Source organism: Equus asinus, chromosome 12 (genome assembly GCF_041296235.1).
Source record: "Equus asinus isolate D_3611 breed Donkey chromosome 12, EquAss-T2T_v2, whole genome shotgun sequence".
Lineage (NCBI taxonomy): Eukaryota > Metazoa > Chordata > Mammalia > Perissodactyla > Equidae > Equus > Equus asinus.
In genome coordinates this window covers 15,502,691-15,529,805 of record NC_091801.1, presented here as the reverse complement: position 1 = coordinate 15,529,805, position 27,115 = coordinate 15,502,691, and the positions used below count along the sequence as shown (strand labels likewise).

The 27,115-nt window shown below is 37.6% G+C and overlaps 1 protein-coding gene across 7 annotated transcripts in view; it reads right to left on the bottom strand.

Annotated features, from left to right (window-relative positions):
• NCOA2 (nuclear receptor coactivator 2) overlaps positions 1–27,115 on the bottom strand; it is a 268,109-nt gene that overhangs the window by 168,025 nt on the left and 72,969 nt on the right. For 6 of the 7 annotated variants that reach the window (XM_014862661.3, XM_070481100.1, XM_044780309.2 and 3 more), the window contains exon 2: positions 9,240–9,296. The gene's annotated coding sequence lies outside the window, so the exon portion shown is untranslated. Of the gene's footprint in view, positions 1–9,239; positions 9,297–23,413; positions 23,483–27,115 lie in introns of those variants that run through there. The other variant, XM_070481097.1, reaches the window with a different exon arrangement.

Sequence of the window (27,115 nt, the reverse complement as noted above, 5' to 3'; positions counted from 1 at the left end):
TAAAAAGTGGCTTAGTGTCAACTTCAAATCAAAGAGAATTTAGACACGATCAGAACACACTTCACATTCTGCCACAAAGAATTTATCCCGAGTGTAAATTGATACAACACACGTAAAGGCCACGAACCATGTCTTGCCAAAATTCATAGTAAATGTTTGTTTTTCCTTTACTCTCTCTACCCTTCAAGGTAACCTACATCTGCCTCTGCCTCAAAACACCGTGAAAACTTTAACTACCTCATGAAATCTCATTGTGGTATATAAACAATGACCAGGTATGTTATTTTCATAATTAGTCCTGGAAATCCAGTAGGCTCTAGGACCCTGAATCAAGAGAAACCTCAGTAAAACTCAGGACTTAATTAAAAATGCACCGAAGTGGAAATATCATAAGCCAAAAGTATCAAATTTATTAGAATAAATAAATAATAAATGCCTCATTTTCTATCTCTAAAATGAGAAAGGGTTAAGAAGGAAGAACGCGTGTGGCTCCTCGTGTGGTAGCCCTGGATCCCACAGGGACTCGAGCACGGTCACCACGGCAGAACATCTGTGGGGACTGTGGCCAGTACTGCAGGCAGCATTGGGCTCTGGGGTTTAACAACTGTGGTGACAAGCCACTGCGGTGTGAAAGGGGAAAGGTTTTTGGTTTTTGGTTTTTTTTAAATGAGGAGGGAAAAAAATAAGAAGATGGGAAATAGATACAGTGAGCACTCATGGTTTAAAGCAATATGCATTGGCACCTAGGATATGTTAAAACAAAAATGCAGTTAAAAGATAGCAGTATTTTACAAAAAGCTATCATTTTATATTTTCAAAAGATACTTTAAAGTTTGAACATGACCTTGACATATAAATACGTCAGTTAACAAGTTCAAAGAAGTACTAATTTCTGTGTTAGACAATAAAGATTTTATGAAACCTTGTGGATATTTTGAAGCAGCAGCAACATTACACATCTAACTTCTACCTTAGAGAAAAACCTAAATGTTCCAAAGAAAATCTAGATTCCACTGGGTTACTAAAACAAAATCTGCCATTATATACAAAAATATATACATTTGAAACCAACTTAATTTGTCTAACAGATGTTTATTTTAAATGAAAGGAATTTTACATTTCTATTCTATTCAAATATAATAGCATGGGCAGTCGCAATATAGTTTACAAAATACCTTAGTGCAAAACTATCTCCTATTTTCACACTCTTTTAAAACCTAGAAAAAGAAGTTTATTTTCTGAACTGTAATAAAACTGCCATATAAAAGGAAGACATAGAAATCTAGATCAAATAGCTTTTTTAATGGCCAAGAATTGAAAGAAACTGAGAGATCAACTGGTTCCTTTTGGCCTCTCCTCTTTCTATTCTTACTTAAGCTACCAGTTCAATAATTATGACACAGTTGCTTCTGTTAAAGACAATCTTTTCTAGTGTGGTAAAGACTTAAAAGTCTCAGGACTCAGATAAGGAAGGCACTGGCCGGTCTCTTGTAAGCTTCCCCACTCATCTCTCCACTGAAGGTCACCCGGCCTATCACACTCCTGCTTTTCAGTCCTGTCACTTCTCAAGGAGGTGCAGCAAAACTGTGCTCCAATCCTGTGATGTGGACAGGTAACAAACTTCCATTCCTTTAGGCTGAAACTACAAAATTTCAAGTGTATGATTTCTGCTTATGAAATGTCTATAACCGGCACCAAGAAAGACCAAAACTGTTGGTTTAAAGAAAGTGGAGTCCTCAAATTAATCAATTCCAAATCAATTCAATATTTTTGAATTCCTCAGAAAGTAGTGAAGGCACACAATTCTATAGACTATGGCGCCACAAAATCAACCTTGCGTGGAGACATGTACTTAGGAGATCCTCCAAAACTGGACTACATACATTTAGAGTAAATGGTTAAATTTCCATTTAGCCAATATTAAAGTCTATGTACTTCTTACTCTCCCTTTGCTCTTGTAGGATGAGAAGGCACAAGTGTAGCTGACACCAGGACAAAAAATACATTTCCATGGATTGGAGACATCCATGAATCATTCATGAGGCAGCAAACAATGCTTAGACAATCTAATGCATGGAATTAGGTTAAAATCACAATTTGCAAAATTTACTGTTAACTTCTCTGGTTTTCCACAGCTTTTCTGAGTCTCAATGGAAACATCTATAACCTAATGCCAAAGAATCACAGAAAAAAAAACCCACTTAATTTATTTTATGGATATGAGTAATTTTATAAATAAATGCTCAATTTATCCTTTACATCTAGATGTTGTAAACAGTGGAAAGCAACAAAAATGATTTGAGCTTCAAAAATAAACTGTGAGGTTTTTAATGGAAGCAGTGTGATTTTATTTGCTATTTTATCATGCAGGGGATGCTGGCAAGGTCAGCTGGCTCAAATTCAACACCTGCCTAGAAAATAACATACATTTGTCACTTTCCTTTCAAAGTGAAAGGGAACGGCATAGCTAAAAATCTTACTAACTGACCCCAAATCAAATGCCAGGTATTTCTAAAGTCACTATAGGTAGCACTTTCTACTTATCAGAGACCTCCCCTTAAAGCTAACAATAACTCTACTCTCCAGATAAGTAGGATATACAAGTTTGAATTGAAATATAAAGGTCAATAACAGAAAAGGGCAGGAGGATATACATTTTATTAACAATCTGCAAAGCCCTTCTCCCCACTCCCGTGCACACGTGCACCTGTTCTGTAGTACAGAAAAGCAGAGCTGAGAAAGCAGAGTGCACTCTCTCTTTCTCAGAAGACTGACCCCAGTGCTACCTCCTCCAAGACATCCTAACCCAAAAGATCTATATAAGGTACACACTGCTAATACTCTTAATTTTAAGTATTTCTAAAGAATACCAGCTATGACAAGAGAAGTCACACATAGAAACTCTCAGTTCAAAAACAAATGGTGCTCTCATAGTAAAACAGCTCTAAACTGAACTCAACTCTCTTACAATCTAAGAAACATCCTTATAAATTTTATTTAAAAAATATGTTTTCAAATTGCTGTGTGTAATGCTAAATTTTGCTATTCCAGAATTTGAATTAACCAGAAAAATCAGATTCTCCTATATTTCTGGTATATTTTTCAGCAATGCAACTAGGCCTACTAACATCACTTTGCCTGTCTGTACTCACAGAAAATAGCAATGCCACCTTTCTAAATGAAGACTGCCTGAAGGAAACCATCAACAAAACGAAAAGACAAGCTACCAACTGGGAGAAAATATTTGCAAATCATGCATCAGATAAGGGGTTGATATCCAAAATCAACAACAAAAAAAAACGCAATCAAAAAATGGGCAGAGGATATGAACAGACATTTTTCCAAAGAAGATATACAGATGGCCAACAGGCAGATGAAAAGATGTTCAACATCACTAATTATTAGGGAATGCAAATCAAAACCACAATAAGACATCACCTCATGACCATCAGAATGGCTATTATTAAAAAAACAAGATGGGGGGGGGCTGGCCCCGTGGCCGACTGGTTAAGTTCGCGCGCTTCGCTGCAGGCGGCCCAGTGTTTCGTTAGTTCGAATCCTGGGCGCGGACATGGCACTGCTCATCAGACCACGCTGAGGCAGCGTCCCACATGCCACAACTAGAAGAACCCACAACGAAGAATACACAACTATGTACCGGGGGGCTTTGGGGAGAAAAAGGAAAAAAATAAAATCTTAAAAAAAAAAAAAACAAGATGGGGGCCGGCCCCACGGCCGAGTGGTTAAGTTCACGCGCTCTGCTTCAGCAGCCCAGGTTTCGCTGGTTGGGATCCTGTGCGTGAACATGGCACTGCTCGTTAGGCCACAATGAGGTGGCATCCCATATGCCACAGTTAGAAGGACCTGCAACTAAGATATACAACTATGTATGGGGCAGTTTGGGGAGATAAAGCAGGAAAAAAAAAAAAAAGATTGGCCACAGTTGTTAGCTCAGGTGCCAATCTTCAAAAAAGAGAAAACAAGAAATAAGTGTCAGAAAGGATGTGGAGAAAAGGGAACTCTTGTACACTGCTGGTGGGAATGCAAATTGGTGCAGCCACTACACAAAATAGTATGGAGATTTCTCAAAAAATTAAAAATAGAACTATCATATGATCCAGCTATTCTACTTCTGGGGATTTATCCAAAGAACACAAAAACATTAATTTGAAAAGATAAATGCATCCCTATGTTCACTGTAGCATTATTCACAACAGCCAAGACTTGGAAGAAACCTAAGTGCCTATCAACGGATGAATGGAAAAAGAATACGTGTATGTACACACACACACGTACACAAAAACACACAATGGAATATTACTCAGCTACAAAAAAAACATGAAATCACCATTTGCAACAACATGGATGGACCTGAAGGATATTATGCTAAGCGAAATAAAGAGACAGAGCAAGACAAATACCGTTATGATTTCACTCGTACGTGGAAGATAGAAGAAACAACAACAACAGACAAACACAAAGACACAGCGAACAGACTGGTGGTTCCCAAAGGGGAAAGGAGTGGGGGGAGGGTAAAGGGGTAAACGAGCCCGTTTGCACATTGACAGACAGCAGCTAGACTTTTCGTGGTGAACACAATGTAGGCTATACACAAGTCAAAATATAATGACGTACACCTGAAACTTATATAATTATAAACCAATGTGACCACAATAAATAAATAAAGGAACGAAGACTACCTGGACTCTGTGATTGTCTCAACCCCACTAAGCACAACACACCCGCCTCACGAGGTGTGGACCTTTCCAGGAGCACACTTTCAAAGCACTATCAACTCCACATAAACAACACGTTCACTTACGATAGACAGCTCTTGTTGTTGCTGTTGCCTTAACCTCTCTACTCATATGCAAAGATTAAGACTTTTAGTAGGAAAAGACATATCATTCAGAAATCAATGCTTAGTTTTTTTCCTTAAAAGAAAAACCAGAAAGCCAAACGTCAATGTAAAAATACTGAGCAAGGAAATATGGAGTTAAATTTGCATTAATATTCCTTTTCCAGTTTAATAATTTTTGGTAATTATTCTTTATATTTCCCACAGCACTTAGCATGGCTAGCACAATATAAATTACTAATACAAGTTCCTGAAGGGAAGGGGAGCCAGAGGAAGGAAGGATGGCCTGAAGGTAAAGAGAAGGAGGAAGAGAGAGGAGAATTAAGGGTGCTGCATGAATTTAGTTTTATGGGGAAAAGTAAGCCAATCTGTTTACACTAACATGTGCACAAAGAAGAGAGGAAAGCAGAAGAGTAAAAATGCTTTAAAAAGTAATTTCCAACTGATGGCTTTGCGTCAATAACACCCATTGGATGGTAACTTCCACTGGCAGTAAGTCTATTTTGTCCCGAGCCCAGCAGTCCATTCTGCAGACTAAGAGCAGAGGAGTCTACACAGGGGGGCTAGGATTAGGATTCTAATTTGAATAAACGATTGAGGGCATTTTGTCAGCTGTCAAAATATTTGTTACTTTCCAGATCACAGTGCCTACCATGCTGACACTTGAAGGAAATATCACAAAAGGAGCAATACAATTAAATGCCGGCAGGTTTTTGCCTAAAGCAAAAGACACACATTTAAATATTCTAAATTTTTGTTTAGCTTAATCCTGACTTTCAGTGGACAGTGCTCAAGCCGCAGATCTGGAGCTCACGTCAAGCTGCCCATCTTCCTGGGCACTGACACACCTCTCGGTTAAGTCAGATCTAATCACAAATCTTCTCACACCTACCACCAAAGAGAGAATTCAAAGTCCAACAAATATTCATTTGGAATGTACTTTCAACCACGTCATATCCAATACGGACATACTTTCTTTTATGTCTGGATATGCTTAATATAATGTTCAGCACTGAGCAATTAGCATATAACAACAACGTGTATTAGTATCATAAGAAGTCTATTACGCTTCATTGAACTTCTCTCTCCATACGTTAGTACCGAAGAGTCAGGCTCTCCCTTGTGAACAATTCTTCACCCGCCCAGCCCAAATCTCGGCACAGAGAAAAACTTATAAATAAATCCAGAGTATATAAGAATCCACAGTGAGTTCAGTTTCCACAGTGAAAGGAAAATTACATCTCAAGGCTACATTTCAAACACATTTATCTAACGTCTGCTTCTGTTTTGACTATCAATTCTAGGAAAATCTTATTGGCTAACTGTAAAAATGCTAAGATGGGAGGCTGGAATGGAAATACTAATGTAGCTACAGATTAAGAAGCATAGTTCAGGCTGTTAAATAAATTTTGTCTTTTTAATTCAAACCACAGAATTTCCTTTCCATATACTCAAACCCGGAATTTGCATTTACACTCACAGATACAATCCTTTCGGAAAGCGTGAGGAAATATAATTAATCATGTTTTCAAATAAAGATTTTAACATGTATTCAACAACACTGTCTTCAAGAACATTTTATCCACAGTATTATACACTTAAGACTCAAAATATTTTTATATAATCTGTCCTTCTCTGCCTCGAAAATAAACTAAATAAGGAAAGCTAAGTTCTATTTGAACCAACTCTGCTCTACCTCAAAACTATGCCACTTCATTTCTTAAATAATTAAAAAATTGGGGGGCCAGCCCAGTGGCACAGTGGTTAAGTTTGCACGCTCTGCTTCAGCGGCCTGGGGTTCATGGATTCGGATCCTGGGCATGGACCTACACACCACTCATCAAGCCAGGCTGTGGCGGCATCCTACATACAAACTAAAGGAAGATTGCCACAGATTTTAGCTCGGGGCAAATCTTCCTCAACAACAACAAAAAAAAACAGCTTCCTCCAGAGATATAAATTATTACACCTTCCAAGATAGGGTTCTAAGTAATTGTATAGTTGCCATATTTCACACAACCTGTTCTCTGTAGGTAAAGTGATTCATCCAAAAAACCACAGATGCCACCAGTAACCTAAAATTTCTAATACTGCAAGGGATAAAGAATGCTGATTCACAGCATACCATGTTTATAACAGAAAAAGGAATTCAAATGGCTTTCCCCCATGCACCTGCCCCCAAAAGAGTGAGTATGCAGCAATGAAAGTGCCAGAGTGGAACTTTAAATTGTTTAGGTAGTCATTAAACTTCAAATGAGTCATCCTCTTTCACAGTTTGAAATAAAGGTTAAAAGTTAAGACCTGCTAACGAAACATAAGCAAAATAATGTTTGACTTTTAAATTAATTTTGAAGTCCTTAAATATAAATATGATTTTCCTACATTACACTTACTGCCACAAATATGCTTGTATTCAGGGCTATTTAGGCAGAAAATGGAGCTCAGTGGTTAAGATCAAGGTCTCTGGAGTGGCAAACTGCCACTTATGTGATGTGACCTTGGAAAAATCACTTAACCTCTCTAAGCTTCAATTTCCTTATCTGTTATTCTGAAGATAACTGAAAGCACTCACATAATGCCTGGCACACAGTAAGAGAGCAGTAACGAATAGCTGCTGTTAGTATCAACAAAGGAATCTCTGCAAGTTGCACTTGTAAATTAGATGCGAATAAGAAACAGCCGTTTAACTCCTAAAATTTTACTTTAAAAAAAAAAACAACCCTAAAGGCCAGACTTAGTTCTTTCTATAAATGAAAAATCATAGTGGCAGAAAGAGAGACTAAAGCCTAAAAAAGGTAAAATAGGTCAAAAAAGAAAAGAAACAAGAACACACTAACGGCAACCAATATCCTGGAATACTTAAAGACAACTGCCAAAGATACAAGCAGGGGGGTGGTCAGCTTATGTTATAGCTGTCTTTGATAAGGAATTCAGACATCAATAAGGAGGGCAGGGGGCCAGCCTCGTGGCCTAGTGGTTAAGTTTAGCATGCTCTGCATCCGGCAGCCTGGGCTGGGTTCCCGGGTGTGGATCCACACCACTCAGCAGCAGCCACGCTGTGGCAGTGACCCACACACAAAACGGAGGAAGATTGGCACAGATGTTAGCTCTGGGTGAATGCTCCTCAAGCCAAAAAAAAAAAGAGGAAGATAGGCAACAGGTATTCAGTTAGGGCAAATCTTCAGCAAAAGAAATAAAAATAAAAATTAAATAAATAAATAAATAAAGGTGGTAGAAAAATGACTTAAAAATTCCCCCAATCTAGAAACAGAAAAACTAATTCAGTCAGTTAAATTTTGTATACAGTGACAAGTTGTGGAAACATTTTAACTTATTTGATTTTTAGAGACAAAACTGGACAGCTTTCAAATCTACTTTGCTCTCCACAAAGATATCACAAAACACATCCACTGGTGGCGTGATCCAGATGCAGGGAGGAGGCGAGAGGCACCTGCTGCAGGTTGTCCGTCACCGGATCCTGAGAACCTTCTAGGGTAGTGACACAATAAAAACAGAAGTGGAAGCACGAGCCTCTGAACTGTACCCTGACTGAGCATACTTGAGTTCATAAAGTATGCAACACAGATAATTTCTTATAACATTTAAGAGCTACATACTTCAAGTGTCTGATATAACTTAATCTCACATTTAGAAATAAGTACAAGAAACTATTTCTAGTTTGTATTTACAGATGCAGCACTCCGTAACTCTGAATGTAAATAAATTCTTGATGTTTGTTACCCAATCTTACTTTAACAAACATTTATCCAGTCGCTCCTATACACCAGGCCTATCCTAAGGGTTAGGGATACTATTGTTAACAAGCCAAGAGGGTCCCAATGTTCACAGAGCTTATATTCTAGTAGGGGAAACTATAAAGAAAGAAATAAATAAGAATATGTCACATGATAATAAATATTATGATAAAAATAAATCAGCATTGTGTGATAAGGAGAGACTGGGAAGCTATTTCAGACTGGTTGGACGAGAAAAGCCTGCTCACTAAATGTGAAGCATTTACCTCCGTAAGACTAAAATTTGCTGCCAAAATCTATAACAGCTATTCTTTTACTTACACGTAAAAATAAATGTAAACATTTTGTCAGGCTATGAAATGACAATTCATCCCTTCCAATGGGTAGACGGAAACTTTTCCCAAAGATATAAACACTGATAACAGCTGTCATTTTACCTTCGAATGTCATCTCTAACACAGTCATAGAGAATTTTCATAATAAAAAAGTACACAACTATTTTGTATTTTATTTATATTCATTTTATTTACATACTATTTGCTAAACTAAAAATAGAATAATTTTTAAGTATTTGATTTTACTTAAAAATCAAAATATTCAGACAGAAAAGCTTAATTTTAACTTACCTGTGCCTGTACACAGTGCAGAAGATCTATAAATTTGTAGCCAAATCCAGGAGAAATCTGCAATATAAACAAAGAAACATGAATTTAAAAACGCAGAACCCTGTTAGACCCGTTAGAGTGGATGTGATGTTTACACCCAATATACAAAGTAATACTCATAATAACACTTCTCCATTAAAATCAAGAAGCAGGCTTATGTAAGGCCACATTTCATTGCGCATTATGAGGTGTCCAACACACAAATTTTGAGCTCCGACCATGCCACTTATCACACTTTCTTGTAGATGCTTGTCCAACACTAGGAGTGAAAGCTGAGTAAAAGCAGCGGGGGCTCGAGCGACCCATTTCCACTGCCCTCCTGGGGCTAGCCCAGTGCCTAGCACCCGATAACAGTGCACATCGGTGTTTGCTGAATAAAGAAATGAGTAAAATGCACACAGTGATCTCCATTTGCTGTGATTTACCACTTGATCTATACAGAATCGAAAGGCTTATAATTTTGCAAATAAAAATCTACCTCATAATACAACAATCCGCAAGAGCAAATGTGGACAAGAAAAGGAACCGGACATTTTCAACAATGTGCACAACCGCTCACCGAGTTTCTTCGGGGTGTGTATCTTTGAGAACAAAGGGCTTAACTGTGAAGGACCCTGCGGCATTTTCTCTGACACACACAAGGCTCACTTCCACTGCGCCAAAGAAGTTTGTTTCCAAGATGCCTAGTGAGGAGTATGAACACAACAAACACGTGCTGCTATTTTACGTGTATTCGTGTTTACTACTATTTGAGGGGCCCAAGAAAAATGCTTCATTGCTACTAGCATGTCTTTTTCTTAAAAACTATTATATACTGCTAGATTTAATCAGCTTCGAGGAATGTTTTTACAATTGAGCTACTAGATTTTTTTCCTTCAGGTGACACCAATCTGTAATAATTCACACTTCGATTAATTATCAAACTTAAAACAGTATTAACTCTCTTAAGAGTCCTTAACTCTTTAGAATAATAAACACAACCTAATAGTAGGAAAAAACCAATGTTAATTTAATATCCAAATTACCATTTTTCTAGGGCACTGGAAACATCTGATTTCATAATCTAAGTGGTCTAAAGGGGAAACAAATAGGAAAAAAATTGCTTTTTGATTTTTGATCGGTCTAGAGATCACCACATGTGATGAAATGCAGCTAGGGTGTTAGAGACGATTCATGAAAAGCAAAAGGAAATCTGTACGCAAATAAGTTATCCCACTAAGTAAAACAAATGGATTCTCCTCAAGTGGCAGTGAGCAGAATGCAATAAACTGTGACGTAACAGGATTCGTCAGCTCTTCCCCGTCACTCACCCTGGGTGAATGTATTCACTAAGCTGGCCTACTTAAGGCCATTGTAATTCCATACCAACAACTAATTTCCTCAAGGACATGATGCTATGCAACAATCAAGAGCTAAAACTTGTGATCTTCATAGGAATGATGATATTAAACTATTACTGCTTGATCGATACTATTCAGTAAGTTTGTATTAATGTGCTAATATGAGGAAAAAGTGCCAATGCATTCATGGTAAAGACAGAGAAATGACACATGAAGATATAAGAGACACGAAGATGAGGATAATTTCCACAGTGTAATATTATATCTTGGTGTAACATTCTAAACAAAAGGAATTAATAAAATACTTAAAGCATAGAATACAAAACGTTTTATAAGTTACTAAGGGAAAATAATAGCCATTTAAAGCAGTAGTACAGGCAATAACAACTCTGTAATAAATAAACATCCCACTACTCTTCTATCAGTCCTGACAGTTTTCACAAAGCTCCTATAGAAAGCATTTCAAGGGAAGGAGAGGGGACAGCAGGAAAGACAGAAACCTTGCAAGAAAAGCAGAGGGATACATGTCATCTTTTAAGCATCATCAGACAGACCAGGCTTCAGAATCTGGCTTTACCATGTAAATACTGCCACTGTTAACACTATTACATCACTAGCAGCAGCTTAGGTATATGACCTAGGAAATGTTACTGCAGACTCAACTATAAAAAGAGGATAATGATGTGCTCTTTGCAGCACCTTGGAAGTACTCAATGAGATAATTGCATGAAGCACCTGGCACACAGTAGGCATAATAATCATGATCCTGCCAAGTATGACCCTGTTCAATGCTGCTGGCTATGACGCATAACTCAATAAAGTGATGAAAAATAGAAGCTTCAGGCCTATCCCACCCCAAGGTAGAAGTGACTTCCTGGCATGTCCTAACGACTTTACCTGCCCATAATCCTCCAGAGAGACACATAAACACAGAGGCTGCTGAAAAATTTTGAACTAGGGCTGCTTTAAAGCTGCATCAGAAGTTGAAAGATACTACCTGATTTCAAATCTTACTATAAAGCTACAATATTCAGAACACTGGGGTATGTATTGACACAAGGATAAACAACAGAGGAGGAAAGAGTCCAGAAACAGACCTACACATTCATATCAATTCATATTCAACAAAGGTGGCACGGTAATTCAGCAAGGAAAGGACAGTCCTCTCAACAAGTGGTGCAAAAACTGGCTACATAAATGGAGGGGGTAAAAAGGAACCCTGACCTTGACCTTGCACCATACAAAAATTAACTCAAAATGGCTAAGACGATAGATATAAAAGTAAGACCTAAAACCACAAAAGTGGTAGAAGAAAGCATTTGGAGAAAATTATCAAGGATTAGGCAAAAAATTTTTAGATATAACACCAAATACATAAAAGAAGAAAAACATAAAAAGAAAAAGACCATCAAAGAAAAACACTAAGTTGAACTCCATTAAAATTAAAACTTTTGCTCTTCAAAAGACATAATTTTAAAAATGAAAACACAAGCTACAGAGTGGGAAAAAATATTGGCAAAATAATTATCTGATAAAGTACATGCATTTAGAATATATAAAGAGCTAAATAATTATCTGATAAGGGATGTCTATCTAGAATATATAAAGGACTCAAACTCAACAATAAAACAAATAATTCAACTTTTTTAAATGAGCAAACTATTTGATAACATCATGGAAGATATACAACGGAAAAAAGACAAAAAAAAGTACTAAACACCATTAGGCATCAGGAAAATGGAAATTCAAACCAAAATGAAACATTGTAGACATCCAGTAAAGTATCTCAGGTGCTGACAATGACAAGAACAAGCTAGAACTCGCAAATCACATCCCTTGCTGGTGGAAAGTACAAAGGTACAGCCATTTTGGAAAACAGCTTGGAAGTTTCTCACCATATAACCCAACAATTTCACACCAAGATCTGTTTTCATTTCTCTTGGCCACAGATAACCATAAAAAGAGTTGTAGACGAATGTTCCTAGCAGTTATGTTCAGAATAGCCAAAAACAGGAAACAGTTCAAATGTTTACCAATTGGAGAATGGACTTTTTAGAATGTGGTACATTGACACAATGGGATACTACTCAATAATAAAAAGGAAGGAATTACGACATATGCAACATGAATGAAGCTCAGAAGCATTATGCTAAATGAAAAAGGCCAGACACAAAGACAACATATTGTATGATTCCACTTATTTGAAATTTCTAGAAAAAGTAAAACTATAGAGACAGAAAACAGATCAGTGGTGTCCTGGGTCAGGGAAAGGAAGTGAAAATGCACTGAACGGACAAGAGACTTTTAGGGCTGACAGAATTGTTCTAAAACTGGATTGTGGTGATGCTAAAGAAACATGCCTAAGAAGCATGAGACACACACAACTGGAAAAATTTACTAAAACTAATCTTTTAATACACTTAAAATGGGTGCATTTTACAGTATGCAAATTATATCTCAATTTTTTAAATGTTAAAAAATTTTAAATGATCTTTTAAAATGTACCTCACTGCCCCTGCTCTTCTGTGTGATAGCTCAGGTTACTTGTGCATCATGGCCTCTAAGGCATGCACGTAGTTCTATCAGCAGATGGTGGTGTGAACACTGGCCAACAAGGGCAGCAACTAGCTGCACAGGTAACACATCACTATAAAATATCAGGACTGAGCCCAAATCACACAAAAAAGATTTCTGGCAGCATTAAAGGTATAGGTTGATGATTTTTTTTTCTTTAAAAGCTTGGCACCTGCGCTAACCTGTTACCAATCTTTTTTTTTTTTTCCTCCTTCTTCTCCCCAAAGCCCCCCAGTACATAGCTGCATATTCCAGTTGTGGGTGCCTCTGGTTGTGGCATGTGGGACGCTGCCTCAGTGTGGCCTGATGAGCGGTGCCGTGTCCGCACCCAGGATCCGAACAAGCAAAACCCTGAGCCGCCGAAGCAGAGCACGCGAACTTAATCACTCAGCCACGGGGCCGGCTGCACGGGTTGGTGATTTTTTAAAAGGTGGAGGAAGAGTAGGAGGAGATGCGCTCAATATTTTATTCTACTTTATTATTATTTTTTATTTTTTAAATAAACAGTTAGGAACAGAGCCAGAGAAAGCAACCACCACCACCACCAACATCACTAGCTATCATTTATTGAAGGCTTATTTTGTGAGCAGCGGGTGGAGGGCTTCGTGTGTGTTACCTCATTAAATCTTCCTAACAGCCCTATGAGGTAGGTACTGCTACTATCATCTCCATTTTGCAGATACAGGAAACTTACCCAAGAAGCGAAGCACTTTGTCCAAGGTCACAAAGCTAATGCCAGTGGCAAAGCCTGGATTCTAATCCAGAGTCTGAGTGCAAAGTCCATGCACGGTCTGACCCACTAGGCGGTTGTGGAAGTTCACTGTTTTGATGCTGCTATTATTTTTGCCAACTTGATTTGAAAAAGAAGATGGCAAAAACGTGATCAACCCAAAAACTGCCTTCTTGAGGTTTTGGGTATGGTACAAACAAGAAAAGCAAAGTATATTCGCCATATCATCCACCCCTGGGTGACAGTGTTCATGAATCTTGACATTATTTTTTCCTGATCCAAATGCAGCTTCACAACTTTCTCAACCCAAGTTGCCACCAATCAAAGGAAGTCATCACCAAGACATCAGCATGGGTATGCAAAGGAAAATATATTTGCCAACAGAACACCTAACTTGATTTCCCATGGACAACAGAGCCTATGGCACGTGCTATTGGAAAGAGATGACGAACCAAAAGGGGAGCCCTACAGCTGCCACACTTCATGCTCCAACACGGTCCTCTCATGGGTCTTCTTGTTATGTAAGCAGCACCACCTCAGTCATCAAGCCAGTCAGACGGGCTGTAGAAATGAAGAGGACACATGGGGAAAAGAAGAAAAAGCTAGAAGGACCGCTCAAATTACTTAACATTTTTCAACAGTTCCAGTCAAACACATCTGAACACATACCCATTGCAAGCATACACCCCTAATGCATGATTAGTACAGTATTTTTCCACTTTTTGCTTAAAAGCACAAAAACTTCCAAACAATTGAACATAAAACATACCTTTAACTCAGCATGTTTCAATCATATAACATCAAGAGGAAAGTCATACATACTTTCAAGACTTAACTATGGGAACTATTTCCAGATTATTGAAGAGGACATTATACTTTTATTTTACATATGTTATACACATTTTATACAATATAAAAACATCCTAAAATATAGCTTTCATATATATTTTTTAATAAAACATAATAGTAAAATCCCAATATTGTTATGTTACAAAAGTCTTAATAATGTAAACAATGTGTACTATATATGCAAGGTGAAATTCTTCACCAATTATTAAGTTGATGGTGCTAAAAATACCATCTAGACCACAGAAGAATAATTTATAAATTAACTGGTTAACTTCTACGTATACTTCAGACAAGCTCAAGTTTTCTTTTCATATTTTCTTTCTTTCTTGTTTAAAGGGCTCTACCTCCAGTGCAGACAATGACTCTTAACTAATGAAACTCTTTAATAAGTAATTTCATTTTCCAAAGTCATTTTAAGAGGGTCAGCAGTATCATGTCAAGACCCCCTTAAAGTGGCATTCAGCTCTTATTACTTATATATAAACATTAATTAACTAAATTTCTAATTATTCTTTACAACTTTTCATTCTATTATAACTTAATTCACTCAGAGAAATCTTCAGTTTTCTAAAACCAATGCTTAAAATTAACTGAAAAGCAATCTTAAGATATCCTTTTGTTATTCCCATTCAACTTAATAAAACACTTCAAAAAGTACAATTAATCAGGGGCTGGCCCCATGGCCGAGTGGTTGGGTTCGCGCGTTCCGCTGTAGGCGGCCCAGTGTTTCGTTGGTTCGAGTCCTGGGCGCCGACATGGCACAGCTCGTCAGGCCATGCTGGGGCAGCATCCCGCATGCCACAACTGGAGGGACCCACAATGAAGAATATATAACTATGTACTGGGGGGCTTTGGGGAGAAAAAGGAAGAAAATAAAAATTAAAAAAAAAGAGTAAAATTAATAAGTTAAACAAGTACAGATTTAGATTTATAACTTAATTTTTCATCCATACTAAATGTAAAAAACTTCCTAAGCCATAATTAAAATAGATACATAGAAAAGGATATATCATCAGTTTAAAAATTGCTAAGCTATAGGTAGGTACACATACGCAATTTATATGTATGTGATGGTGAAAAATGACAAACCCATCGAATTCACAGATCTCACATGACCATCCTTTTAATTCTGTCTCTCACCTACCGTGGTCAGAGCCAACACAATAAAGCAACTACCATAAGACAGTAACTCTCTGAAGAGTAGTGTTCTTGCCCAGAGACACATTTAGAAAAAATATTAATCTCATGTATGTAGTTGAATTACAAGGCTTGAATCTGCAAGAGGACTAAAGATACCAAATTAGGACTCATTAACATAAAAACAGCATTCATATCCATAGAAATAGTTAAGATCTCGCAGGGAGAAAATAGAAAAAACAGAGTCGGGAGTACAGAAGTAAACCGTAAGGAGCTTCTACATTTAAAAATCATGTAGAGGGGCTGGCCCCGTGGCCGAGTGGTTAAGTTCACGCGCTCCACTGCAGGCGGCCCAGTGTTTCGTTGGTTCGAATCCTGGGCGCGGACATGGCACTGCTCGTCACACCACGCTGAGGCAGCGTCCCACATGCCACAACTAGAAGGACCCACAACGAAGAATATACAACCATGTATGGGGCGGGGGGGGTGGGGGCTTTGGGGAGAAAAAGGAAATAAAATAAAATCTTTAAAAAAAAAAAAATCATGTAGAAAAGGAACTGGCGGAGGAGAGTGAGAAGAAATTACCTAAGAGGCAGGGGGAAGAGCAGCAAAGACAAGTACCACAGAATCCGAGAGACTGTTCCAAGAAGGAAAGAGTGGTCAACACCGTCCAATGCTACTGAGAATCATGCAGTTTCTACTTGATTGGGCAAGCAGAAATTGCTGACGGTGTTCTCAGGAACAGTTTCCCTGAGAAGATAAAGATATAAATCAGACTGAGAAAGTCAGAGTGCTGACAAGTAATAGGAAATAAGGATTTGGACAGAGCATGTGCAAATGACTGCTATCATTACGACCGCATGCCAAAATGTATCTTGCCCTCTAGACTGTGAGCTTCTTGAGGGCAAGGGTGAGGTTTCATCCACCTCTGATTAAGGAGACAAGCTGGTGCTGGACTGGCAGGTTTGAAACAATGCTCCTGTAGAAGCGCTGGGGTTTTAATTAGGGTGCTCAGCCAAAAATTCACACAATAAGAGTCTTTAACAGAACTACAGAAGAGTAAAAAAAAAAGTTACTGGGCAGACACTAATCTTCCTTAAAGAGAGACAAGAGGCTCAGGGAGAACTCGACACCAAAACTGGAACATGCGAACCTGGAGACCAGTCAGTCCCCACAAAATAAAAGGCCCCACACACTATGAGAAGTTTAACCGTTCTTCTCCCAATAATGTAGCTAATTTTTGCCCTAGATGTTTCTCTTCCTTCTCCGTGAAATGAGAACAGTTACTGAAGCCTACTGTATACACCAGAATAGTAGTAGAGGATTTCCATATATCATCAGTCTATTTTTCACAATAAACCAGTTGGAGAGGAAACATCAACTTTCCTTAATAAAATAAAATAAATACCCTGCAAATATTTTTTTTTTTTTTGAGGAAGATTAGCCCTGAGCTAACTACTGCCAATCCTCCTCTTTTTACTGAGAAAGACTGGCCCTGAGCTAACATCCGTGCCCATCTTCCTCTAGTTTATACATGGGACGCCTACCACAGCATGGCTTTTGCTAAGCAGTGCCATGTCTGCACCCGGGATCCGAACCGGTGAACCCCGGGCCACCAAAGCAGAACGTGTGAACTTAACTGCTGCGCCACTGGGCTGGCCCCCAATGACCTGCAAATATTAAAGTAGAGAGAAAAAATCCACTTAGGGGGAGGGAATAAGACTGCGACCTCCTCTCAGAAATTGACGACCTCTTTGGGTTTTTCTCCCTAATTACTGCTGCAATGACACTAAATGAGCCTAGAACCCTTCGTTCCTTGACGTCTCTGAGCACAGTACAGACAAGCCTCAAGTATATACCTCAAGACTATGGGGTGACAAAAGGGAGTGAAGCAAAAGTAACATGAAAACTAGATGATGTGTCTACACAGCACAGGGGCAGTTTCTAACCCTCAATACCTAGCAGGACCCTCAACACCAGCCTCACAAACCTGTACGCCTTCAGAGTTTGCTTCCTCTCTGAGGACTGGCCTCGTCCCCAAGTGACTGTCACTGTCAATTCCTTCTACAGGGAGGCCCGTCTTTCAGCAATAGGTGACCACATTAAGACAATCATCACTTCAACATAATAAAGAGAACATTGTTTGTTTTTAAATGCACAGAGAATGAAGGAGGGTAGGACAGTGTCTTCTTGAAAGGGAGATTTATATAACACCATTTTATAACCAAGAAGAGGTAACACAATTTGTCTAAAGTTAAAGAACGTGTGATGGAGCTGCTGTCAAAGCCACGTCTGCCTGACTCCACCCGCCATGTTCCTTCTACTCTGATTGTCCACTAGGCAGCACCAATCCACCAAAAAAGAAAAAAAGGAGCAAGCATCAAAAATGGTATTTTTTTAAGTTGAAAACAGCTCACATGTGTGTATAATATGTGATCATGGCTGCAATTTTGTATCACAGGAAGGTCTTTTTCTTTGAGTGAAATTACAATTTTATAGGTAATTAAGTGTAGCAATATTTCACAGAGTTCTAGAGAGAATATAGTATTCCAAAAATGAGCACTAGACTATTAGGAGGAAAGCTCTGCAACTTCCTAAGCTGGAAAACGGAGAGCTTCTCCTAGGAGCACAGTTAGTACCTAGTCAAACTTTCACCGTCTCTGTCTGATTTCACTGAGTCAACCCAGGGATCCAAGTGTCACTCAGAAGAAATATTATCAAAAAAGATACTTCATCAAAAATTTGATTCATTATATACTTTCCCAATTTGTTAAAAAATTTTAAATGCAATTTTTCATTTTACTACATGTCTAGGTTCTGACAAAAATATTGAAGAATACTGGAGAAAATTGGGTCCTATGGCAATGGTACCATTTTGAATAAAAACTCAGATCTGGAAGAAACCTAGAAATGATCTATTTTAATTACTCAGTTTGACAGATGGGAAACTGAGGCTCAAAGAGATTAGTACCTCTACTCTCAAGGACACTGGTTCTCCCATCATCCTCTGACTAATGGGAGTATCTGGGAACCCAAAAATAAGTATTATCCTAAAAACGCTGGCCTTACCATCATATCTTAACTGCTATGGAAATCATCATCAAATATGTGTCAACCTTCCCATTAGAAAAGGCACGAGAGAGGCTTGTAACTTAGTTGTGAATCTAGAATTTATAGATAAAAATCTAACAATACAAATATAAATAAAATGAAAGATCTGGAGATGAGCGTTCTAACATCCTAAACACACAGAAAACAAAGAGCTACCTTTTGTTAGGTATCAGGTGTCAGTTACTCCGCCACAAACTTCACATGCATTATTTTTGTATTTCCCATAAACAGCCATCTATCAATTCCATTTTGCAGATGAGGAAACAAAGTCAGAGAAGTGATTTACTCAAGTTAAAGCAAGATGAACTGCTGGGGAAATCCAGGTCTTTCTGAATTCAAGACTTCCACTGTTCCCCTGTTGTTTTCCGTCAGGTTCCTTCTGCCAGGCTCCACTCCTCTGCGCTTCTGGCTCCACCTATCTATCTCCTTATTCCCCCCAGAAAAAAGGATCTGCTATCAAGAAGATGCTTTCTAATAACCTGCCATTATGAAAACAGCCACAAGCATCAATTCACCTAAAGATACAACCCAATGAATTGCCCTAAAACATTTTGATAACAAGATTATTCAATTATTGGCTTGTAGGGCCTATATAAGCCAAGAAAATGGAAGAAAAACTACGATATTGTAGCATAAAAGACAAAAGTGAAGAACGAAATTTAAAGGATGCGACAAAATGAGGACTTTGTCTGACAGAAGGAATTGCATTAAAAAAGAAAATAAAACAATTCTAAAACCTAAGATAGGAGACAGCTAGGAAAACAACCTATTGTGGCTGAATTTTTCTTCAAACTAGGAGTTCCAAAGACCAAGAATGTATATAAATATCCATGAAGTTTTCTATTATCATATTTTCATTCTGATGACAATCTAAAATTACCTAACATATGGATATGCTAAATCATACAGACGACCATTATAAAGCCGATAACTCACTGCCATTTAATTTCAGTACTTGCATTTGTGCTTACAATTGGATTAGAGACTAGTATTATTTTAACATCTTTGATATCAAGTCTTAAGGGACAAAGTTTTCTACAACTTCAAGGAAAGAAAAATAATAGGAGAGATTTGAAACATCTTCACACAGCTAACTCAATGGAATGTGAGCTCAGCAGACTGGAAAAAACTTTGTCATAGCCAGACAACACTACACAGTGCTGTTAATTTAACTCTTATTGATTTGGTAGTTTAGTTTATATTAGTTAGTAAATCTGGTTTTGTCTCATAGGTCCTAATGAAACTAAAATCTTTCTGCATTTAAAAGGAATCTAGTAACATATACTAAAAACACATGTTTTTCATAAGGGTCGTTACGCCAGTTAATTTTCCTATTTACATAATAAACATGACTATAAAATGTAGATAAAAATTGTTCATGTACAGGGGCCAGCCCGGTGGTGTAGTGGTTAAGTTCACATGCTCCACTTCAGCATCCCGGGGGGGGTTCATGAGTTCAGATCCTGGGTGCGGACATACACACTGCTCATCCAGCCATGCTGTGGTGGTGTCCCACATACAAAATAGAGAAGATTGGCACAGATGTTAGCTCAGGGACAACCTTCCTCACTAGCACACCCCCCCCCCCGCCAAAAAATCATTCATGTACAGCTTTTGTTTTTAGAAAAGTCTGCCAGCAAATCAAAATAAGGCCCTACCAGTGGTTTCTAAAAGGTGTCTCTCAGTGTAGCTCAAGAATAAAGTTTTTCCAGGTTTAAACATAAATGAGAAAAATGTAGTGCTTTATTTTTCTACAGTTAAATTTTACTAAATTTGAGGATTCCCCTTTATTATTAGATTAGAAGCTTATTATTTTGTGGGGTTAAATTTTCTTTTTATTTTCTGAAATGGTGGTGATAGTAGATGATCATATGTTTTCATGTAATGACTTAACAAAACTCAAAATTTGGCAATCCTAGGTCAGTTCCCTAGACTTGGGGGAAAAATTTTAATAGTCCATAAAATAAATTCTCTAGGTGCCATCGTATACACACACACACATATACACACACAGATATACAGATATAGGTATTCCCCTCCGGCACCAGGGGATAAATTAATTTGGGGCATGAACCCCCAATCAAGAAGCTCTCGTTTCTACCCAAAGAAACATTAACAGTCCTCTCATGCACGCAAGGCTAGGGGAAGGTGCTCCAGAAGTCAAGCCGCAGCTACAGCCTGGAGACAGGAGGAGAGCAGCGACCATCAGGCCCCTAAATACTCAGCAACAGACATTTCGCTGAGCATCCTACAATAAACCACAGCATGATCAAGTTAATAAGAATGATGACAAGTAGTACATAAAGATCAGAAACTATGGAAGACTCATGACAAGGAATAAAATTTCTGCTGCTCCCCCCACTGAGAAGTTAAGTACAACTGCCCTCCCCTTGAAACTGGGGCTGCCTTAGTGATCGGCTTGACCAACAGGCGGTGGCAGAAGTGATATTCTGGAACTTCTGAGCCTTGAAGCTTCAGCCTGGGACTTTGGGATCCTTTATCTTAGAGTCCTGAGCAGCTACTTATATCTGACTGCCTTGAAGCCACCATTCTACGATGAAGTCCACCCTAGCCATGTGGAGAAACCATGTTAAAAAGAGAATGGGATGCTCGGCCGGCCCCCAGCTGTTCTAGCCCCTAATAGCTCCTGGTCATCCCAGCCGAGACTCCACAGCATGGAGCAGAGACAAGCTGTCCCTGCTATGCTCTGTCCACAGTCCTAGCCCACAGAATTATGAGATACAATAATAACAAGCTGTTGTTTTAAGCAATAGATAAGTGGAATAAAAGCTAATGGCTTTCCATAAATAGTAATAAAGAATTTAAAGCAAAAAAGAAATGTCTCAAGCAGACTTGCTGGAAACCAGAATAGCATCAGACACAAAAGAGAAATATGATGCATAAAGATAAATATAAATCCATTCATTCATTTACCCAACAAATATCTATAATGCCAGGACCCATAAAGAGGGATATACAAAGGCTCTGGAGATGGATTAAAAAAAAAAAAAAAAAAAGTCGTGACTTCAAAGAACTTACAGACTAGAAAGTACTATGTATCACAGTGTCTTCTTGTATACTTTTAAATGTTTTTCACAAAAATAGCATAATCAACAATTCAGATCAAATCCAAACGCAGACCAATGTCACAGAGTGACTAGGGTTTGAGTTCCTCTATGAGAAGCAGATGAAAACTGAATCAAAATCCCACAAAAGGTCACTTGTAGTTTGTAGTCTCTAAATACGCTTTAGTTAACTATAGTGTCTAATGAAATGTTTGGGTTCTTATTTCAACTATAAATTCAAGGCATGCGTAACTAATCTTTTTTTTTTTCTTCATAAAGTATCAGGTTTTAAAGAACCTTTTAAAGATATTACTACAAATATGCTGAGTAGACCTTTTCTACTTTGCTGCAGTCAAGGCTCTGGGACCCAGAATGGGCGAAGCAAGTATGGTCAGTAGAAGCTCTTGTTTTAACAAGATTTATTTCTGTCTAGGTGTGCTACAGTTTAAACAAACACACTTACTATTCCAGTGACTAAAATAATTTTAACTGCTTCTTTTATTAAAGCATAGACAATTTAACCTTTCATAATATTATTCTCAGGGTTCTAAAATTATTCACACTTTTTCTATTTGCAGTATTTCTCTATTCAAATTTCAGAAGAAGCTGAAAGAACACAAATAGAGAAAGTTATTCCACCAGGTATTTTTAAATACAGGAAAATGTTTGATCTCACACTGTAAAAGAATAAAACAGTAAATAAGTTATGTTCACGGCCTCTTGGGCCAAAGACCATAGTATGTCTTCAAATCTTCAGCACTGAGCACAATGCCTCTGTAGAAGGCACTTAGCAAATGTGTGTTGACTGATAAAAAATAACTGGGAAATAAATGTGTGAACTGTAGCCAATAAAAACAAGCAATGCTTTTTTCTGTCTTCATAAATACTTGAGGCAAAGAAAAAAGGATAATGTTTTCAAAAGCAATCACAAAGAAACATACCTTCTCATTTTCTCCTCAAAACATTAAAAGAGGAACGGGGTGGTGGTGATGGGGCGGGGGGGGGGGGGGGGGCCGGGGTGGTTAACAAATTCCAAGCGTTCTAAACGTCAAAATAGTAAAAGTAAGTGACAATAAAACAGTAACCTAGACTATAAATGGCCTTGTGTCTATCTTTCCTCTCATAATTTAAATTTTAGCACATTACATGATAATTTGTCAAAATTTCTTTTTTAAAACATGACACAAAAGGAAAAATTCTCATTGATGAGAATTCATTAATGTTTAATCCAAAATATACCATTAAAGTCAAAACAGAGTACTGAACAAGAACATAATTAGGAACTTAAAAATGATAACAGTAACATTTCACTATAAAAAGTAACAATACCTGGGAGGAAGATACTCAACAATCTGTGACTTAACAGGTAGGTGCTCATTGTTCCCTCTCTCCTAGGCTGGTCTGGAGGCCGGCATGGCCTGAGAGCTTGCGTCAGGAGGCCTGGCCCTCTTCCTGGATCTCCCTATGAGACTCAAGGCCAATTACTTAACATCCCTCGGTTTTTTCAGTTTCCTCAATGATAAAAAGAACGAGTGGCACAATTATCTCCAAATTCCACTTTTGCTCTAAAATATTCTACCATTCTCAAAAAAAGAGCCATTAGTCTAAACAAACAGGGTTTAAGGGCACCCACAACTTCCATTTGCTTAATTAAGGCACAATTAATTATTTCCCTAAACACTTACAAGTTTCAAACACCTACTGATAGATTACTTTTACTTTATCTTTACAACAGTTCTGCAAGGTAGACTGAGTCTGTAATTATTATGTGCTGTAGGCAAATGTCAAGAGGGAGCCTCAGTGGGGTTATGTAATTTGATTAAAGTCACTCAGCCAAAAAAAGCCTAGAAATCAGGTCTTGTGACTCCTAGCTCAGTGCTCAAATTTCCAGAACAAGCCACTTTTAAATCCACAAGAACTACCAAATAAATTATATACCAGTAAGAAAGAAAAAAAATAATAATACGGTGTTATTTTTAAACAGCTACAGTGTTTCTTTCGCAATGTTATGCGAAATTGTTAAGTTCCCTAAGATAACACAATTTTAGGCCCATATGTCTCAATCTTATTTTCAAGATTCCTGGAATAAGAAAATCCCAATGGCTTAAACATGTTATAAAAATATTACTATATATCAAGGTTTCCTAAATTGATGTATATTCCTTGACAAAAAAGGGTTCGTAGTAAAATAAGTTTCAGGATATTTGTAGATTAACAATGCACATGAGCTTTTTAATTTAATGTAGCATTTCACAAATCTGTAGATCAATATAGATTTCAGACTTTTTAAAAATACCAACTGATATTCTAAAGCACTTTTGTTCCAATGAGCCCATCTTAGAAAATACTTCTGTACATTTTTAAAATATAATCATTTGTTAAATAAAATGCAAAATTATTATAGTTTTTCCTTACTTCCTGAGCACACATATTTTCATATTTTCTGAAAAGGTGATGTATCTTATAATTTGTACATTTAACGTGACAGCGTTTCTTTTTATTTTTCCTGAAAAGTTGCTAGCCCAATATTGTACTTTACAATCAACAGCAACCTAGACTGGAGGAATTAAGGTAAAAATCTTTTCAAAATCTTAAAGTTTATTCTCAGTGACACAAACAACATCCTACTAAAAGCTTTCCTCGAGTAGTCAAGCCAAATCAAATACCCAGAACTGATACTGAAGAACCGGAGAGGAGACCTCAATTCAGATGGAAGTGTACACTCTAAACACGTATTAGCAAAAAAACCAGGCAACTGGGGGAAAATGTTCACCAGAGAAATAACATTTGAACCAATCTCAAATCATTATAGGGCTCTGTGTCTAAAAGTAGGAGCAAATATTTACAGGTGACAGGTAAGTCAAATTATTTAACCAGTGAGCCCAGTTAACCGAGCAGTAGCATGAAAGTAACAAAAGTATGGTTTTTGTCCTATTTATAAAATAGCAAACTCTGAGGCAAAGGCTAATTAGCTAATCTGAATTCATCCAGTGCTCACGACTTTATGATACTAGATGAATTTATTTAAGTCCCAAAGGAATTAGACAATATCTAACCCTTTCTCCAGACAATATGAGTTCCTTAATGCAAATTAAACGAAACACACTTTCTTTTTACTTCCATCTAATAATGTTTAGCAAGTCCAAAAATACTTTCAAATGCTTTTGAAAATGTAAGGCAGCTTAGAAACTTGAGCTGTTTTTAGTAACGGTATTTTAAAAGTGGTATAACTTACCACTTCAGGCAAAGAGGTAGGACTTGTCACTGCTAACAGTGGTAACATGGGAGACTGCAAAGAGCTATTTCGAGAAAATAAGAGATTGTGGGTTCTAGTCTCAAACCTCGCCCTTCCCCTCACATATATGAAATTTAATGCTTATGTAATTCACAAATCAAATTTCTGCTTAAAAATAAAAGAAATTACAGCAGAGTAAGTTATGTATCTGTTTTTAAAGGTACATCCAAAAAAAAATTCTTTTTAGGGATTGAAGCAGTCACTGTTGTCTAGATGATTTTAGATATTTCGGTTCTTCCTAATCCTTAAATGTTTACACAGGTCTCTCTGCCCTCTCTCTCTCATATCCTTTTAGAATTTAGAAGGTAATTCTATTAACCAGGGCATAAACAGCTCTCAGATACAGAGTAAATTTCAAAAGCCATTTCCTCGTCCACAAATACATGAACAAGTCATATTTTAAAAAAAAGCACAGAATACCACAAAAAAGACACACAAAAAGATATCAAAGTAGTATGCTTCACCGAGTTACCCTATTTTCAGCTGTGGAGTAAAAGCCACCTTTGTGCAAATGAGTTTAGACTCCCAGTGCTAGATTAAGGAATAACACAAGTCTAAAACCACTTAAGAAATAACACCAAGCAGCATTTTTTTTGGAAAGTCACATTAAAAAGACAAAGCCACCCAAACTCCATGATATAATAAGCCTCTATGAGGGCAATAACTGAAGAAATCTGTACTGTGCAGATTGCTAAAATGGAACGAAAACCCTGAAATATTTATTTACCTTCAGTTCATTTCAAGGAAAACACTGGGAAGGGAGGGTCTTGAAATTCTCTTTAAATATGGAACCAAACAGCATTTATTTCCTAAATGTAAAATATAATTAAAAAAAAAATAATAAGTCTATTGGAGGGGCTGGCCCCATGGCCGAGTGGATAAGTTCACGCACTCCGCTGCAGGAAGCCCAGTTTTTCGTTGGTTCAAATCCTGGGCTCGGACATGACACTGCTCACCAAACCACGCTGAGGCAGTGTCCCACATGCCACAACTGGAAGGAGCTACAGTGAAGAATATACAACTATGTACTGGGGGGCTTTGGGGAGAAAAAGGAAAAAAATAAAAAAATCTTAAAAAAAATATCTACGGGAAAAGTGACATTTAAGCATTCTGAAACTGTTTTTCATCAATAGTTAAGTTTTTTAAATATTAAAATTGTATTATTATACGTGTGAAGAAGAACCACTGTCTTTCTCAGCTGTATAATCAATGACATACCCTCTAACTGAGAATGTAACCATTTCCCACTGACATATTCTCTTCAGGCAGACTACAGAAATGTAGCTTTGTTCTGTAATCAGTGCTCTCAGAGGACATCTCCTTCAAGTCCTTCAATTTGGATAAATTCCTTTTATACAAAAGGAGGGCAGAAACGATAAACGCTAGGTGGACTGACACTTCTCACTTCTACACATTGGAGCCTTTTCATTTATTTGAGTGCCCAAATCTTCAACATGTTCAATAAAATACTGGTAGGTAAGTAAGTTTTTGAGTGGTAAGGAAGGCAACGCATTGCGCCTCACAATCTTTTCTTGATCATGTCTTACAGAAATCAGGTAAGATATTTGACTTAAAGGGCTGATCATCTAGCTTGTTGATAATACAAAAGTCCTTTCATCTGTGATTTCTTCCTCTTTTATTTTCGCTATTTCTTTGGGCATTCAACAGCGCTAAGAAAAAAAGGGTTGAGAAAATGAGGTAAAATTCCGATCTATAAACTTCATTCCCAGCAAAAG